Genomic DNA, 16,865 nt, shown 5'->3' on the forward strand with positions numbered 1-16,865 from the left:
TTCCAGTCAACAATTGGTAATGTGGACCTAGAATTCAGAGAGAGAATTAGGGCTCGAAATATGTAGTCAGAGTCATCTGCATAGAGATGGTAATCCATGGAAGTTGAGGGAGTGTTGAGAGAGAAGAAAAGAAAATCTAGGACAAAGCCTTAGAGAATATCTACACCTAATGGGAGGTCAATAATTCAGCAAAAGAAATTAAGCAATCTCAACCAAAGAGTAGGGTTATGGAAGCTAAGGAATGATGGTGTCTGAGAGAAGGACTATCAAAAATGGTGGTTTGACCCATGAAGCTTTTAATGAATAGAATCAGCAGGGTTTGGTTACTGGAACAGATGGATGGGTTGAAAGGGGTAAGAAAAAGAGAGATTTACAGATGACACTAGAATTTCAAATCTGGGTAAAGAGGTTGGTAATTCCATTAACAAAAATAAGTGAGTCAGAAGGAGTTGATTTGGGAATGAAGATTATGAATCGAACTTTTTTTTTTTTAAAGCAATTGGGGTTAAGTAACTTGCTCAAGTTTACATGGCCAGTTATTTCTGGGTGTGGTGCTGAGTATCTGAGCCCGGATTTGATCCAGGTCATCCCAACACTGGAGCCGGTACTCTTACTTGCTGAGCCACCTGGTTGCCCCTGAGCAATTGGGGTTAAGTGACTTGCTCAAGGTTACACGGTCAGGTGTTTCTGGGTGGGTGCTAAGTGTCTGAGGCTGGGATTCGATCTCCAGGTTATCCCAACACTGGAGCTGGTGCTCTTACTCGCTGTGCTACCTGGCCGCCCCAATGAGTAGAACTTTTAACTTCTTGAGTTTGGGTGAAAAATATCTAGGAGTTGGTTTGCCAAACTAGTCTGAAATTTACAAAATTAGTTGGTACACATGCCAAAATTACCTATTGAGAGTTCTTTACCTTTTGAACCCTTTTTTCTACCCCCATCAAAACTCTAATTCTTTTAGATGTTCAAGTTAAGAAGACAATCTGATTAAGTTTTTCACACTGAATTGTGAATTGCTAATTACTTGCCCTGACCCTATCCCTGTCAGAGGTTTCTGTTTGTTCTATTACCCAAATGAATCTTGTTTTGTTAAAACTCTGTATAGTGTAAGAGCTATTTGGAGGGAGTAAGAGGAGTGGAGAAGTGAGGTTAGCAGACAGAGAGAGAAAGAGAGAGAGAGAAAGAGAGAGAGAGACAGAGAGAGAGAGAGAGAGAGACAGAGAGAGAGAGAGACAGAGAGAGACAGAGACAGAGAGAGACAGAGAGAGAGAGACAGAGAGAGAGACAGAGACAGAGAGACAGACAGAGACAGAGAGAGACAGAGAGACAGAGACAGAGAGACAAAGAGAGACAGAGACAGAGAGACAGACAGAGATAGAGAGAGAGAGAGAGTGAGACTTCCTTAAATTATATTATTCAAGCTTTTCTTTCCTTTTTACAACCCTAGGAAGGAAGCAAAGAATTTCTTTCCCTCAATCCCCCTATCTATTATTGCAAAGGGCAAAATGTATGCCTAATTATTATGCAGCACAATGATGATTACATATCATAAAATATGTATGAGATTAATTTTGTTCTGTTTTATTTGAGTACAATACTAAACTGTTCTCAATGTATGCTCAGTCTTTATAGTTTGTTACTCATGTAGCTCAAAATTTAGAAGGATTATATCTTCCAACATTATTCTACACAAATTTGTGGTTTTGAAAAATAGGGTGTGAACCACAGAATCACTGAATCTCCAAGCTGGAAGGGAGGTCATCTAGGCCAACAAAGGCCAGAAAAGGAATATCTGCCTACTATATTTGAAAAGTAGTTTTCCTGCTTTCCTTTGGAGACCTCCATAGAAGGGGAACTTGATGAAGAGTTAGCCTAGCATCTGAGTTAATTGACAATGTAAAGTCTCCTGCTAAAGTCCTACACTGATGTCGCATCTTAGTGTGCAGGGGAAATTGGGTTCTCAAAACTATGCTACTGGAGTTTAAGTGTTGGCAGGTCCTGCAGAGCTCTGGCCCTGAAGTCAGAAAGACCTAAGTTTAAATTTGACCTCAAACACTTTCTAGTCATGTGCACTGGACAAGTTACCTAACTTCTGTTTACCTCAGTTTCTTCAACTAAAATATTGGTATAATAATACTACCTATCTTCCAGGGTTGTTGTGAGGATCACAAGAGATAATAATTGTAAAAACTTCTCATAGTAACCAGTATATAAAAAGTATTATTATGTGTATATATTTGTTTATATATGTATGCCCACATATATATTCATGTATATATGCAATATTATGTATACACACACACACATATATATGTAGCAGCTCATATCATTCATTTTTTTTCTTTCTTTTTTGAAGGGGCAATTGGGGTTAAGTGACTTGCCCAAAGTCACACAGATGATAAAGTGTTAAGTGTCTGAGGCCGGATTTGAACTCAGGTCCGCTTGACTCCAGGGTCGGTGCTCTACTCACTGTGTCACCTAGCCGCCCCTCATATTATTTTTATTAGCTGAAGAGATTCATTGTGATAAGGTTGGTCCACAGGTTAATGAATGTTTTTAGTCATAGCAAATTAGTAAGATCTACTAATAAACAATAAAAAGTCAAAAATTCCATCTACAGAATGAATGCTCACCTTAACAAAATCACCCATGCTGTGAAATACTTGATTAATCTTACCCAAAATAATAGTGGGAGGGGTGGAGCCAAGATGGTGGTGTAGAAGGAGGAAAACTTAATATGCCCCCTCTATAACCACCTCAAATATCTATAAAAATGACTGTAAACAAACTTTAGGTCTACTGAGCCCACAAAGTGACAGAGAGAAGCAAACTTCTTCCTAAAGAAAGCTTAGCAGGCAGACAGGAAGGGTCCATTGCAGCAAGCTGGAAGAACAGCCCAGCCCCACTGTGAGCCCGAGGTTTTAGCTTCAGGGCAGTCACAACCAGCCATGGTTGGAAGGACTTCAGGAGAGTGGATCACCAGCAGCTGTGGCAGTTTCCAGAATTATCAACCCATAAATGCCAAAGACAAAGTGAGAGGTCAGTGAACTTTGGGAATGTATTGTCCAGGAGTGTGGTCCAGCCTCTGCCCCCAGAGGGGGAAGCAGCTAAGGCACAGTGGCCCTGCTGTGTGACATTTCAGAGCTCTGGGTCTGCAGATTGTAGGGGGACCAAGCAACCAGTCTGAAGGGTAATTGCTCTTGCTTCAACCTGCATGGATCTGGATTGCTGTCTAGGGTAGAGGTCCTGGGGTGCATGACCAGTGTGCCAGAGCCAGTGGAGGTTTCTGAGAGGGCATCCAACTAATAGTTCCAGCAGCTGAGAAAATTGCAGCTTTTTAGGACAAAGCCTCCCTCTATGGAAGCAGAGTGCTACTGTGGCAAAAATCCTAAAAGTCAAGTAACTGAGTGGCAACATGAGTAAGCAAAGGAAGCAAAGCAAGCACAGCAATCCAACTTTAGATTCGTATTTTGGGGACACAAAGGATCAAAGAATGGAACAGGAGGAAGACAATGAAGTCCTGCACCAAAAGCTTCCAAGAAAAATGTGAACTGGTAAGAGGTCATAGAGGAGCTTAAGAAAGATTTTGAAAACCAAATAAGAGAAGTGGAGGAAAAATTGGTAAGAGAAATGAGAATGATGCAAGAAAATCAGGAAAAGTGAGTCAACAACCTGACTGAAGAAAATAACACCTTAAAAAATAGACTAACTCAAATGGCAAAAGAGGCTCAAAAAGCCAAGGAGGAGAAGAATACCTTAAAAAGATGAATTTTCCAGATGGAAAAAGAATCTCAAAAGCTCACTGAAGAGAATCATTTCTTCAAAATTAGATTGGAGCAAATGGAAGCTAGTGACTCTATGAGAAATCAAGATCCTATTAAACAGATCCAAAATAATAAAAAAAATAGAAGGCAATATGAAATATCTCATTGGAAAAACCACTGACCTGGAAAATAGATCCAGGAGAGATAATTTTAAAATTTTTGGACTACTGGAAGGCCATAATAAAAAAAAAAAAACACCTACAAATGATCCTTCAAGAATTCTTAGGGATAGTGGTGGCCAGGTGGCTCAGCAAGTAAGAGCACAGGCTCTAGCGTCGGGATGACCTGGGGATCAAATCCGGGCTCAGATACTTAGCACCACACCCAGAAATAACTGGCCATGTAAGCTTGAGCAAGTTACTTAACTCCGATTGCTTTATAAAAAACAAAACAAACAAAGAATTCTTAGGGAAAATTGTTCTGATGATTTAGAACCAGAGGGCAAAATAGAGGTTGAAAGAATCCACTGATCACCTCCTGAAAAAGATCCCCAAAAGAAAACTCCTTGGAGTATTATAGGCAGGTTCTGAAATTCCCAGATCAAGGAGAAAATATTAAAAGCAGCCAAGAAGCAACAATTTGAGTCTTGAGGAAACACAATCAGGATAACACAGGATCTGGCAGCTTCTACACTGAGGGATCAAAGGGCTTGGAATATGATATTCTGGAGGTCAGAGAAATTGGGATTAAAACCAAGAATCACCTACCCAGCAAAACTGAGTATAATGTTTCAAGGGAAAATATTGTCATTCAATGAAATAGAGAATTTTCAAGCATTCTTGATGAAAGAGTCAGAGCTGAATAGAAAATTTGACATTCAGAAGCAAGAGAAGCATGAGAAGATAAACAGGGAAAAGAAATCATAAAGAACTCATCAAAGTTGAACTATTTACATTCCTACATAGAAAAACGATAATTGTATCTTATGAAACTTTTCTCAGTATAAGAAGAGTTAAAGGGAATATAAATGTGTGTGTGTATGTCTATATAAGAAGGTATATGGGCATATGAATACATATGTGACTGTGTGTATATATGTGTACAGGTATACACAGACAGAGGGCACAGGATCAATTGAATAGGAAGAGATGATACTTAAAAGGTGAAATTGAGAGGTGAAAGAAGAATATAATGAGAGGAGACAGGGAGAGACAGAATGGGGTAAATTATCTCATATAAAAGAGGCAAAGGAAAACTGTTACAATGGAGGGGAAGAACTGGGAGGCAAAAGGGAATGTGCCAACCTTACTCTCATTGAATTTGGTTTAGGGAGGGAATGACATACACACTAAATAGGGTATCTCACCCCACAGGAGAGTAGGGGGTGAAGGGGATGAGAGGGGGATGATGGAGGGGAGGGCAGGTTGGAGGGGAGGGAAGTTAGAACATACACTTTTGAAAAGGGACAGGGTCAAAGGAGAGAATAGAATAAGTTGGGGGGGGGGGTGAGATAGGATAGAGGGAAATATAGTCAGTCTTTCATAATATATCCACTTTGTAAGTGTTTTTCGTAGCTACACGTGTACAACCTATATCGAATTGCCTATCTTCCCAGTAAGGGTGGGTGATGAGGGAGGAAGGGAAAGAATCTGTAATTCAAAGTTTTAAAATCAAATATTTAACATATATATATATATATATATGTATGTGTATATATATATATATAGTGTGTGTGTGTGTATAAATAATTTTTATATGCAACTGGGAAATAATATATACAGGCACTGAGGTATAGAGATCGATCTTGCCCTACTGGAAAGTCGGAGGGGAAATGGGAGAGGATATAGGAGAGAGCAGATTGGGGGAGGGGGGTATACAGTGGTATCGCTGTGTTATGGTGGTAGGTAGGGGAAAGACGGTGAGAAAATTTGTAACTCAAAATCTTGTGGAAATGAATGAGGTAAACTAAAAATAATTTAAAAATTATATAGTAAATTCTAAAAATTAAAAATAAATAAAATAACTAATAGTGGGTCAAAGAGTCATCCAACTCATCTCTGGGGATAAATTTGCTTTTGTGCTTTGTGTCTGGATTAGGGTGGATTGGTGGGGTGCAGATGGACCTTAACTTCTATTTGGTCTAAAATAGATCTTTCCCTTTTAGGGGCCACAGATCCCTTTGGTACTCTAGTAGAGTCTATGAACCTCTTTTTTACTAATCTTTTTAAGTGAATAAAATCATATAAACAATATTACTAAGAAAATCAATTACATTGAAATAAAGATGGACCTTTTGTCCTGTCCAGGTTTGTGAAACCCCTGAAGTTTATCTATGTACTCAGGTTAAGAAACTCTGGTAGAAATGATTACTGGGAAGATCTATTTGTTCCAGGATGACCAGGAAGAGCTTGTTTCAGACAAAACTATATCCCCAGAGTAACCTAGAAAGCCCCTAGCCAACCACCAAATTACACATTTGGAAAATACTTCAGTAACCATCTATCAATTCCAACCTATATCTGAAAAATAATTCACACTGTAATCCCCACTGTCAGGTTATACCCAATGAGTGGTCATCCTGCCTTTACTTGGAGATCTCCAGTGAAAGAGATTCCCACTACCTCCAGAAGTAGCCCATTCCCTTACTGTTAAATTATCTAATTGTTAAAATGTTTCCCCCTTATATCAAGCTTAAATTTATTTCTTTTCAACTCCTATCCATTGCTCCTAATTCTATTTACTAAGACCAAACAGAACCAAGTCTAATCCTCTTTCATAAAATAGCTATCATTACCCATCCCATTACAACCAATCTTTTCTTTTCATTGCCAAACATACCCAGTTCCTTATCAGTCTTCATATGGCATGTAGTTATGGCCTTTGACCTCTGTGGATGTCCTTCTGCAAACCTTCTCCTCTTTAATCAAAGTCCTGTCTAAAATACGGTACCTAGAACTTAATACAATACTCCAGATAAGGTTCAACTAGGGCATCCTACAATCATCTCCCTATTCCTGGAAAACATGCCCTATCTAGAAATAATTTCACCCCAGACCTGAAATAATCTGTCCCAAAATTAAATTTGCCTTTCAAATCAGAGAAGTGGATTAGGATTATGCAGATGAGAAATATTATAAACAATTAGTGGTATTGAATTAATGGTAGACCACTCTGGGACTAGGCTCATAACAGCACTTAGACAACTCAATTACATTGCTGTGGAAAAGCGAGGCATCCTAACTTGTACTATAGTCACATTCTCAGTCTTTAGGCAGAGCTGTTGTTCGGTTGTTTCGGTCACGTCCAACTCTGCATGACCCTATTTGGTGTTTTCTTGATGGGGATGCTGGGGTGGTTTGCCATTTTCTTTTCCAGATCATTTTGCAGATGAGGAAACTGAGGCAAGCAGGCTTGGGTGGCTTCCCCAAGGTCACATGACTGGTGGGTGCCAGGGGCCAGATGTGAACTCAAAAAGATGAGTCTTCCTGACTTCAGGCCCAGTATGTGGCACATAGTATGCATTTAATAAATATTTGTATTGACTGACTGGCAATTCATGGGGAAAAAAACACATTTGGGATAGGGCCTCCTCATAGTATGTCCTCAATAATTTATTATGTGCTAAATGAACAAACAAATACCAATACAAAAGAAAAGAAAGTTAGGCATACATCTCATGTCCTTATTTTCTTCCCTTTGAGAATGTTAAGATCCTCATGAGTACAGACTGTTAATTTATAACATTTATATACCCAGGATCAAACATGGTGCCTGGCACATAGTAGGCACTTAGTATATTCTTCTTACCTTTACCAAGAAGACAAAGTGCTCCTGAACTGAGCTGTACACATTGGGTTCTAGCCACCTACTCACTTCTTTACAATTTTTTCCCGGGGATCAAAGACTAGAAAACATCAAGGGACTACATCTATTTAGCAGAAGAATAAGTTACAAGTATAGTAACCAGGACTGGTGGGAAAGATTGTGGGAAAATGACACATCCCCAAATCCCTGGGGAATATGCACATGCCTTTCAAATACTTTCAGAAAGACATTTACAATAAAGCAATCCAAAAGGGAAGAGAAGTAGTTCAATTTTAAGTTGCTTTGCTTTGTCAAGGGAAAACAAAGAAATTATTTGCAGAAAAAGGGCCAGCATTTCCCTTCTCCCCACCACCCAGCTTAAATAAAATATTCAGTAATCCTTCTCTTGCCCCATGCAGTTTCATGTGATCACAATATAAATATTTGGCTCATCTTGGTGCTTTTCCAAGCTACAACAATTCATTTCCACACAGAAGCAGAAATCCATTTCAATAGCTCCCTATCTTGTGCTTCAACCCACTCAGCTGGGCCCTTCCAGTTCCCAGCTTTGTCATGCTGCTCCCTCAGAGAATGGTCCAACATCTAAACTTAGAAATGTTAGGTTTGGGTACAAGTTTTGTGATGTAATATCAAAACAAATCTTCCAAATGAATATTTACAAAAACAACTGTACACCTCCAAGATCACACACATACATGCCTCCCACTCCAGTCTATTTTCCTAGATATTTTGAGTTTCTTTAGACTCTGCACCAAAAATGCTACATTTTTCTTAGTTTTCTAATTACCTTTTCCAATCTCCATGGGTTACAAACTTAAGGGATGGCTTCTACAAGATTTTTTTTTCCCTCTCTCCTACTAGATTGCCAGTATAGAAGTGTAAGTTTTTGTTTTTGTTTTGTTTTGTTTTCCCAAATAGTTTGGCAAGCTTTAAAAAGGATGCTTCCATGTAATGAATTCTCCCAGTCAGAAATGTGTTTCTTTCCTCCAAGGCTGTTACCTCTATACACTGCTATTATATTATGTTATTATTATATTTATTATATTGTATATAATATATTAGGTTGTATATTGTGTGTTATATCATGCCATGTGATGAATATGATGTTATGCTGGGCCATGTAATGTTATATTCAATGGCAGATAGGTAGTACAGTAGCTAGAGTTCCAGGCCTGAAGTCAGGAAGACTCATTTTCTGAGTTCAAATCTGAACACTTCCTATAGTTGTGTGATCCTGTAAAAGTCATTTAATCCTGTTGGCCTCAATTTGTCTCATGTAAAATGAGCTGGAAAAGGAAATGGCAAAACTACTCCAATATCTTTGCCAAGAAAATCACCAATGAATTCAGTTGGACATAACTGAAAATGATTGAACAGCATGTTATGTTCAGCATTGTTATTATGGTATATTTAGAGAGCTCTTCGTATAGCTCTATAAAAGATTTATTCTCAACACTTTTTGTGTTATAGATCATTTGGAAGGCTAGTGAGGCCTATAGACATTTTCTCAGAATAATGTTTTTAAATTCATAAAATAAAATACATAGCATTACCAAGGAAACCCATCACATTAAAATACACTTTTAAAAAATTAAATGCACAGGCCTTGGGTTAAGAACCCCTGATTTAGAGGAGAAACTGGAAACTCCTTGAAGATGGAGGCTGTTTGTATTGGCTTTTGTATCCCCAGAACGTAGCCTAATGCTTGCCACAAAGTAGGCATAAAAACACTTGTTGAATTGAATTGAAAGACTATCCCTCTCCGGTGCCAAACTGCTCAATACTGTTTTATTATTGTTAAAAAAAGATTTACTGAACATCTATTATGTTCAAGGTACTGTGCTTGAACTGTACTTGAACAACTGTATTGTAGGGGGGAAGAAAAGTAGAAAACATTCACTTGTCCTGGGCATGTTACTTCTCTGTATCTCAGTTTCTCATTCTATAATAAGAGATTTGAAACATGATCACTGAAAGGCGTTCCCCTTCAAAATCTGATATTAGAAACCCTAGAGGAGCTTGCAACTTATTAGGGGAAGGTAGGAGACACATACAAGTGCATATGTATGCATATACATATATATACATATATGTGTGTGTATGTGTGTTTTATTTATGTGTACACACATATATATACAAGTAAATGTGTACACACATATATTTAAATAAATATCTATAATATAAAGTTATATTTGTTTACAATAAGTCAATATATAGTGGCACAGAGAAAAATGTTGAGATAAAGACCAGAGATGACTGAGAATACAAGATGTTTGGAGTTTATAGTAAATTTTTAAGATTGGTGAATAAAAATAGAATAGTAAAATTCCCTATTCTTATATCACTTATGACCACATTGTCCCACCTTCGGGATTCTGAGGGCCGGGAAAGGATAAGAAGAAGAAGAGAAACAGGGAGGGAAAGATAGAGGCAGCAAGAGAATGGGAGGGGTGTTCCAGAACATGACCTGCCGTCAAAACAGGTTGGGTTTATAAGCATCACTTTCCATTCTGCCCCCTAAGGTGTGATGATTCAACACACCTGTGGCTTAGGCTGCAAGATTTCTCATTGCCTGGGTGCCAATTCAGAGAGGGTGGAGAACAGTTTGCCCTGTTTAAGGCCTTAAGCATGTGCAAAGTTATTTTTAAAAATGCAAGTTTTTAAAAGGTGTGGTTTTATTTACACAAAATATATCCCACCTTTCATTCTCTTCTTTGCTGATGTAATCATTTTTTTTATTCCTCCTGCTTACAGCAAGGATAATACAAAATGCATTCCCATAGATGAAAAGTTTCTGTTTTCCAGCTTCATTTTTACAATGTCTTTATCCCAGCAGTTGTAATATTATACCATGCCTGACTTGTATTTGCAGAGTAAAACACATTATATGTACTTTCTATTGCCAAAAGATATAGAAAGTTTTGTGGATCTATGAAAGAAGGAGCAATAGGTTTATAACCAAGGCAATAAAAAGTTTATTTGATTTCTTCTCCTTTACACTAGTTGCTGTTACTTTAAAAAGTCTGCTGGCATTTAGCGGGCAATAAAAAAGGTGGGGGGGGGAGGCGAGGGCAAAACAAACTGTTCCTTCTTTCAGATTGCGCAATTTGAGTGTTCTCTCTTTGAAATGGGGCAGCATGCTTTTGAAAAATGCACGTCGAACCACCTTCTCTGGAAAGCAGGGGAGCAGCTGGGGGCAAGATGAGGGAGGAGCTAGGCGTGTTTGTGTGAAGGGGATGTTTCTCAGAACAGCTTTGAAACTGTGTCTCTCACAAAGGAGCATTGATGTCAAAATGTAGTTTACGTTGACTAATAATAACCATACTAATCTGAAATTTGCCTTTTTTAGAGCAGTTCAGCAATACAACGGATAGAACACTGAACCTGGAGTCAAGACCTGAATTTCAGTACTGCCTGAGATAATTTCCTAGGTGTGTGACCCTGGGCGAATCACTTATGCTCAGTCTGAGTCAGTTTGCAGCACTGTAAAATGGGAATAATAATAGCACCTAAGTTTTGGGCTATTGTGAGAATAAAATGGGATCATATTGGTAAAGTACTTTGCAAATCTTAAAGTGCTATATAAATGATATTTAGTTGTAGTAGTGGTGGTAGTAGTAGTAGTAGTAGTAGTAGTAGTAGTAGTAGTAGTAGTAGTAGTAGTAGTAGCAACTGTAGCATTTTAAGGTTTAAAACATGCTTAATACATCTCAATTTGATCTATTTAGCATTGTGGCTTGAAAAATAATAAGTACTACATAAATGTTTGTTGACTGACCCTTAAAATAACCATTTGAGGTCATTCCTGTACAACAGGTATTATAATTATTATTATTTCCCTTTTATTAATAAGGAAAATTAAGCTGAAAGAGACCAAGTGAGTTGACCAGCCAAAGCCATCTTTTAAAAGGAATGATATGAATAGTATGAAAATGTTTTGCATGATATCACATGAATAACCAATATTGTATTGCTTGCATTTTCAAGGGATGGGAAAGGGGAGGCAGGGAGTTAGAAAATTTAGAACTCAAATTATTTAAAAATGAATGTTAAAAAGTTTTACATGTAATTGGGAAATATTAAACAAATACAATTTTTAAAAAATTAAATGAAATAAGCAACCCCTTAAAAACAGTAAGTTAAAAGGAATGATAAAAACTTAATCTAATTAGTCCAGAGGTTTCTATGAAAGTTGAGATGGATGAAATATGACCTTGCTACTGTCAATTCCATTCAACAGAAGTCGTAAATGCCTAGCAAAAGGACGGTTCTGTTTTAGGCAATGTGGATACAGATGCACAAGTATACAAGGGAGACATTGTTGCAAAGGATAGGCCCAGGCTGACAGCATTGAGAAATGTGAGGATGGGGAGATGTTAGGATCATACGTTTAGAACTGGAAGGGACTTCAGAGGCCACCTAGTTCAGTCTCCTCATTTTACAAATGAGGAAACTGAGGCTCAGTGGTATGAACTATCACACAGAGTGTCAGAGGCAGGATTTTAACCTGAGTCCTGTGACTCTAGATGTTGCATTCTTTGCACTGAATCATTGCTGCTGCAACAGTATGATGTAAAGGAAAGAGCACTGGTTTTGGGGTACAAAGAACCTAAGTTCCAATCCTGTCTTGACACTACTTTAATGACCTTAGGCTACTTGTTTCTTATCTCTGAGACTCAATGACCTCAGTTAGACATGATGACCCCTATATCCCTGCTAGCACTAAATCTAAAATCATTCTCCTCATCACCACCAGACAGTCTGCCATTTGACTATGGTCGTGCCTTTCTACTCTCTGTCACTCCAACAATTATGTGGTAAGTGTGTATGGTTTTAATTCTCACTTATTGATATGTTGCTTTATAAAACTTCTTTTTCAGCTGTTTCTTGCTGATACTGTTTCCCTGCCTAGATTATAAACTCCTTAAGGGCAGAGACCTTATTTTCATTTTAAAGAATATTGCTTTATAGCAGCTAATAAAATTCTATGGCCATAATAGGCACTCAGCAATGCCCTTGACTGATTCAGGGTATTATAATAAATATGGTGACCTAGATTTACCATGAAACTCAGGGGCACTACATAACCAGTACATAAAAGAATCAAGGTGAACCAATGGAACATAGGCACACCTAGGATCTTCCATACCTGATACACTCTGATGCACCTGTCTATCTCTCTTTGGGATGGTTTTTCATGGGAAATGATAGAAGGAAGAAAATTATCTCTATTTGCTTTAGGGCAGAGACATATAGAAAACAAATCATCCCTTCTAATTCATAAAAAAAAAGAAGTCTTCAGTGCTACAAATGCTTTGTAATAACCTGAAATACTTCTCAGGCTTGTCAATGAACTGGGAAGTAATATGAATCACTCAGCCTTGTGATTGGAGGAAAAGGGGACAAAGAAATAAACAACCTATGCTTCCTTGTTCTCTCATTCCCTTTGGGGGAGCTGAGGGGTTAGAAATAGACCAGGTTCTGGAGGATTCCCAAGGTTTAATGAGTTAAAAGTCTAACTCAGTCCTGGCTTCTTGCCAGTTAAAAACCTCCATGGTACATTTTTTCCTTTCAGGAGGTTTCCTCTGTCACTCAGGTTTCTTCTTTGCCATATTCTCAGGGATTGGTCTGCATATACTTTCATTAAGAATTATTTCCAACAACTTTAATTATTTTTGGGAAGGGGGATGGGCGAAGAGTTATGATTTTATTGTGTAGTTAACTCCCATTTTGGAAATTCCTTCTATGAATGCTAATGTTGGATATGTCTTTAACTTAAAGGCTTGAAGAGTTGCCTAGAGCCCTGGGAGATTATTAAGTTTTAGAGGGTCATGCAAGAGGTACGTGTCAGAGGCCATACTTGAAGGCAGATCTCTGAGGCTTCGAAACTGACTTTCTATTCATGATTCCAGACTGACTTCCAACCAGTTTTATTAAGTACCAACTATTTGCAAAGAACTGTCCCTGGTACTAGGGGAGGAAATAAAGTAAATTAGCTTACATACCAATTCTCAGTGATTTTCTGACTTGGTAGGGCGATATGACAAAAAAAAAAAAAAAAACTATAATAGAAAGGAAAGCCCATGAGAGCTACAGAGTGTCAAGGCCCACTTTGAGGCAGAAGAGTCTTATCCCTTATCCCTTACTCTTCTGTCATTTAAATAAATAGCAAAAATTTAAAAAAAAAATCTTTTTAAGATTTTCAAAAAATCACTAGAGCTTGATTAGTGGAAAAACAAAAGAGAAATGCTCATGTTTCACACCTATTCTTTGTCTCTTTTCTCTTTTCACTTACTAAAATCTTATTGAGAAAGACCAAAGAGTCATTTCAGAATAAAAGGAATCAGGATATATTAGTATTTTAGAGCATAGGCTGGAAGAGAAGTAGGGGATCTTGGGTGAATGAAAGGGGTTTGATTGAAAAATAAAAATGGTTTGCTAGGCTAGGTGTGGGGAGGGCAGTCCCAGGTAGCAGCCAGCAGAGGGGGGTAAGGAGAAAAGGAAGGTTAGACCTAAAGTCTCATCAATAGGGAGAGTAGAATTACCACAACAGCTGCTAACCTTTGCCAGATGATTCTTTTTTGAGTAATATGGTGTTGGATGAAAAGCAATGATTCTGGGCTAAGGAGGCTTACTTCTTATGATGCTCTTCAACTTTCTTGACTATCAAGTAAAACTCCAATGCTATGGGAAAAAAAAATTGCCCATTTTAACCTGTTTTTTTTTGTTCCCCCTTGCTTCTACATCAAATGTGATAAGCCCATAAATTTAATAGAGGCTCATAATCAACAAAGAAAATCCAGATAATACCAGGGCCAAAACATAGACCTGCAACTCTTCCATATTGAAGGCTATATGTAGCAGTAATAAGCCCCTGATGCTACTTAGATTAGCCAACATGAGTTCTTCAGCAGGAGGGCAAAAACAATGCTGCTGTGGGAAAGAGAATCAGACATGAAAAGACCAGCCTGAACTGATGCAAAGTGAAGTGAGAAGGACCAGAAGAAAATCTATACCAAAACATCAGCATTAGAATGATAAAACAAAACTTTAAAAGACCTAAGAACTCTGATCAACTAAATATTTAACCATGATTCCAGAGAACTGATCAATAAGAATTCTACCCACAATATGACAGAAAGAAAATGAATTAATGTGTGGAATAAGAAAATCATTTTTTGACATTCCAATGTGGAAATTGCCTGACTGTGCTTATGTAATAGAGATTCTTTCTTCCTTTCTCTTTTTTTCCTTCCTTCTCCTATTTCTTTCTTTTGTTTATTCATGTTTTTATTTTCCTTTTTTCAGTAGGTGGGAGAGATGAAGGGCAAAATAAATAATCAATAGCTGAAACTGTTAAAAAAAAAAAAGAATCTGTCTTCAATATGGGTCAATCAAGCACACTCAAAGTAGCAGTCTATTGTCATGATGTGTTCCTTTCTTCTAAGTAAGTAGCCTTTAAAATACACTGGCTAGCCTGATCACTAAGGGGACCTCTCTTGCTCGTGTGCGTGCACATATGTATATGTTAGCTGAGGGATGCATAAAAAAATATTGCCCATTTCTACCTGTTTTTTTTTGTTCACCCTTGCTTCTATATCAAATGTGATAAGCCCATAAATGAAATAGAGGCTCATAATCAACAAAGAAAATCCAGATAATACCAGGGCCAAAACATAGACCTGCAACTCGTCCATATAATAATGCCTGAGCACACATGTTCATTACTTATGAGTTGTGCAAACCAGCCCAAAGTACCATATACAACCTGCTGTGTAAGAATCAGGACAAGACAATAGATATTCCTATTACATAGATAAAGAGAAAACCCAACAGAAGCCTCCCACCTAAGCTAAGGATTAATGTGATTGAAACACTGGAACTAAATTTTCTGATCTTCATCAGCTACATTCATCATTCACTTTGCTCATTACTTAGTACCCAAGCTGATTCTTTAGAGACATTTGAGCTAGTTCATAAAGTCTAACAAGTCTAACAAATGAACTGATAAGACTTGATTTAATTAGGAGACAAGTCCTGTTATTCCACATTTACAGGCTTCCTGATTCAGACAAGTCTCTCCTGTCTTCTCTGTTCTGAGCTATTCAGAAAAATTTTTTTTCTTTAACAAATACATGCTTGAAACTGGAAAGGGTAGGTGGTTTACTTATAAAGCCATACTACTGGTTTTTAGTGAAACTTTATAAAACCCTAGACAATAGATTAGATCCTAATGATCACACAATATTTACTCAGCACTCACAGAAGGTATTCTTTTTTTTTTTTTAAAGCAATCGGGGTTAAGTAACTTGCTCAAGGTTACACGGAGTTATTTCTGGGTGTGGTGCTGAGTGTCTGAGCCCGGGATTCAATCTCCAGGTCGTCCCAACACTGGAGCTGGTGCTCTTACTCGCTGAGCCACCACCCCTAAGCAATTGGGGTTAAGTAACTTGCTCAAGGTTACACGGCCAGGTGTTTCTGGGTGGGTGCTAAGTGTCTGAGCCCAGGATTCGATCTCCAGGTCTTCTCAACACTGGAGCCGGTCCTCTTACTTGCTGTGCTACCTGGCCGCCCCAGAAGGTATTCTGAACAAAATACTTCTTGTACCTTGTTCAAACTATGATCTGTGTTAGTCATCATGGTAGGAAGGCTCATTGGGGCCATCCAATTTTAGGGATTGCTTATTTATTTTAATAATTCAAGGATCTGTGATTTTGTCAGTGATATAGACCACAGCAAACATACCCATGTTTTAGTAGACAGCCTTTGATAGTTGGTTGAAGCTAAAAATTCCATCCCTCTAACCTAGTGATGACTCTCTCTCTGGTTTAGCTAGTATTATTTTGGATGAAAGAAATTCACTCTGTCACCCATCTACCTTTGTAGGACTCACCAAAGCTTACCCTCTGCAATTATGTCTCTAGGAAATTTAGGGTCATCTTTGATCCAAACAAGAACATTAGTGAAGATGAGGAAAATTATTCCTGGGAAATATTGTAGGTTGGTCTCACCTAGAATTATAGGAACTTATAATTCATGTGGGAGCGAACCTTGGAGGTAATATAATCCATCCTGGCCTATTTTACAAATAAGGAAACTGAGGTTCAGTAGGTAAAGTGACTCACCCAAAGTCACACAGCTAGCAAGAAACAGATCTGGGATTTGAACGCAAGTCTCTTTCTCCTGAATCACATATGGATTTCTATGCAAAGTCAATATACACCATTATAAATAATTTAACAAGAATATAGCTTAGTGTGAGTCATATCAAAGGGAGAT

General features: G+C 38.0%; 1 long non-coding RNA gene across 1 annotated transcript in view; it reads right to left on the bottom strand.

Annotated features, from left to right (window-relative positions):
• The window catches only part of LOC138159798 (uncharacterized), a 114,286-nt gene that overhangs the window by 92,928 nt on the left and 4,493 nt on the right, over window positions 1-16,865 (bottom strand). The gene's annotated exons all lie outside the window — the stretch shown is intronic.

The sequence above is a fragment of the Petaurus breviceps genome, unplaced genomic scaffold (genome assembly GCF_028583685.1).
Source record: "Petaurus breviceps papuanus isolate PSGF00001 unplaced genomic scaffold, PetGlider_PUasm1.0 178, whole genome shotgun sequence".
NCBI classification, from domain to species: Eukaryota; Metazoa; Chordata; class Mammalia; order Diprotodontia; family Petauridae; genus Petaurus; species Petaurus breviceps.